Here is a 3,460-nt window from a genome sequence, read left to right on the forward strand (position 1 = left end):
AATCTTGGTTTAAGAGATGCCTTGCAGTGCTATAAGTAGGCCTTAACAGATCATGCTGGTAATAATTATAAGATCTAATGACAGTAAGATCTGTGGACTGTGAGATTTGGCTTATGAGGGGAAAAATGATCTTTGTCTGTACTGAACTAGAGGAAGTCTGTGTGAGGAGATTATTGTATTTTCTCATGTCTGGAGATCTTATGCAGAGTTGCATTGCATAGAAATAGAATGATATGAGCAGAAGGAAATGAAACACCAAGAAATGACAATGTCAGGCTGGAGACAGTACCTGTTTAGCTGTAATTGTTTGAGAGATTATAACCATTGACATTGGGCCAGTTGTAAATTTGGACAGCAGAAAGACTGTGAACTCTTTTGAACATGTGGAGGGTGGGCATATGGCTAAAGTTTTCGTGGTCGTCAAAGTCATATTTATTTTTCCCCACATTAACAGCCTGGTAGCCCACCAAGTACTATGGAGTATGACAAGTGCAGGAAAGAGAGGGCCATTGGATTTGCATTGAGGTTTTTTTTTTTTTTTTTTTTTTTTTTAAATGGCCACTGGGTAATGTAGACGTGATTGGTGGAAGTCCGTGCATTGAGAATTGATGGAACTGTACAGGACTTTGGTTTGCAGTGGGGACCCCAAGAGATGCTGGGTCTATGAGAAGGCTAATAAGGGGAGTACCTGGCCCTTAAAGGATTGTTCTCTGGGCAATAAGAAGCCCAGATGTAGGGGCAAAATTAGGACTTCAGAGACTTTATCACTGGTTAGAGATGTTGCACTTAGAGCTATGGAACTTGATGTCCACCCTGTTTGTTTTAGATCTTTACTTGTTCAATCTGTCTCTTCTAAATCTAATACCATCTTTTGTGGTTTGAAAATTTACTCTGTGTTGTTATGTCTTTTTGGTTTTACAGCTCACAGTTAAGAGACCTTGGACTATGGGGGTGTTTGAACAGAATTGGGATTGCAAACCTGTGAGAAATTTTAGAGTTGGACAGCATGCATTGCATTTTACATAATGGATGGTCATCAATTTATGGGGGCCATGAGTGGAGTGTGGTTAGAACTAGATGTTCCTCATAAACTCATGTGTTCTCAGTGCTTGATCCTCTTGAGGACAGTTGTTAGATGGAGCCTTGCTGGAACAGGCATGTTTCTGGGGGTGGGCTTATGGCTGTTATAGCCAACTTCCCTGTGCCAGAGTTGTCTTACTTTCCTGTTGTTAGGGTCTACCTTCTGTGGCAGAGGTGATGTTCAGTTTCTGCTGATGCCATCTTTTCCTTGCCATCATGAAGTTTATCCTCCAGACTATTAGCTAAAATAAACAACTTTCCTCTAATCAGCTGCTTTGGGTCATGTGCTTTGTTTCTGCAAGGAGAAGGCAATTAAGACTGTGTGTGTGTTCATATATGTATAAGTACACATGTGTAGCACATTTTAAGGCTAGAAGTTGATGTTGAGTGTCTTCCTCAGTCTTTTGCCACGTCATTTCATGTGAACTCTGAGCTTGCCCGTTCTGTTAGTATAGCTAGCCATCTGGCCCGAAGTATCTCTGCTCACTCCCTTTTAGTGCTAGGATTACAGATGGGACACCTTACTCTCCTAGCAGTTATGTGGTTGCTTGGCATCTGAACTCAGGTCCTAATGGTTGTACAGAAAATACTTTATCCAATAAGCCAAAGCTCTAGTCATGTTCTTTGTCCTTGGAAAGGTAACATCATGTGGTAATTGAAGACAATGATCAGTCTCTCTTTCCACTTCATATCTTCAGTCAAAGTATTATATTCTTATAATACTTTACCTGACTACTGTCCTTAATTTAATTTTGATAAACAAAATGATGTTGAAGAGTTAGAGCAATTATCTTTGATGAAAGAAAGCTCAACTCATTTAACCTGAACAAGAAAGGTTTAAGAGAAGACATTCAATTTCCTGAAGATTATCTGACCCAGACATGACAGGCATATATGACTTTAATTTAGCATTTAATTTATATTCATGCAAAGCATTGTGTTAGAGATTAATTCCAATATACCATATGCTGACTGTGTCTTATAATTCATAAATTAATGGCTAGTGCCATATTTATAGGGTCTAAAGGGTTATTATATAACTTTTGCTCAAACATTGAGGCAAATTTTATGTTTAATTGCTTTTATTTTAAAAAATCATTGTTAGGGAATGAGGAGATGGCTCAGTTGGTAAAGTGCTTTCTGGGAGTACATGAGGACCTAAGGTACTATGCTGGGATCCTTGCACCCATGTAAATGCTGGCAAGGCATAGCCATTCACCTATGATCCTGATACTTCAAAGGTGGAGATAGGGTCCCTGAAGCCAGTTGGATGGCTAGTCTAGTTGAATAAGTGAGCTCTGGGTTCAAGTGAGAGACTCTGTCTTGATAAATAAGGTGGTGCTTAATGGGGGAAGGTAAGCAATGGCAAGGTTTTGGCCTCCAAATGCACATATGTGCATATATATTCACACGTGTGTGCACACATACACACACATACATGCATACTATATGCACATATAAATACCAATAAAACATATATTTTTTTCATTTTTTTAGGGGACATGAAACTGGATTCCCTTCCCTTAAAAACATATTTTTAAAAAAAATTTTTTTAAAAATTTATTTATTTGAGAGCGACAGACACAGAGAGGAAGACAGATAGAGGAAGAGAGAGAGAATGGGTGCACCAGGGCTTCCAGCCTCTGCAAACGAACTCTAGACGCGTGCGCCCCCTTGTGCATCTGACTAACATGAGACCTGGGGAACCGAGCCTCGAACTGGGGTCCTTAGGCTTCACAGGCAAGCGCTTAACCGCTAAGCCATCTCTCCAGCCCAAAAACATAATTTTTAATTGATACATAAAATTATATATATATATATATAATATATTATATATTATATATTATATATATATTATATATATTATATATATATATATTATGTTATATATATATTATTTATAGCAAGTTGTGTGGAAATACAATGAGATAACTGAGTAGAAATAACATGTGTGTGATGATCTCATATACTTTACATGGATTTTTAAAAAGTAAGAACGCTTAAAATCTAACATCCCAGTAATTTTAAAGAATCATTTAGTCACCATGTTGAACAATATGTCTTTTGAATTTAATATCTCATGATCCACTTAAATTTTGTATCCTTTGAGCCATGCCTGCTCTTCTTCCCCAAGTCCTGGTAACCAACACTTTATCTCTCCTTATATGAGCTTAATGTTTTAGAATTTACCCATAAATGATAACATCCAAAATATTTTGTTCTGTGCCTGGATAATTTTGATTAACATAATGCCTACTATATTCATCCATGTTGTTGCAAATGACAGAATTTCCATCATTTTAATGGGTGTATGTGTAGGTGTGTTTGTGTCTCATGTTTTTTCTAACCATCTATCCACTCATGGACACTTATAATGATT

This window comes from Jaculus jaculus, chromosome 11 (assembly GCF_020740685.1).
Source record: "Jaculus jaculus isolate mJacJac1 chromosome 11, mJacJac1.mat.Y.cur, whole genome shotgun sequence".
In the NCBI taxonomy this organism is placed as follows: Eukaryota; Metazoa; Chordata; class Mammalia; order Rodentia; family Dipodidae; genus Jaculus; species Jaculus jaculus.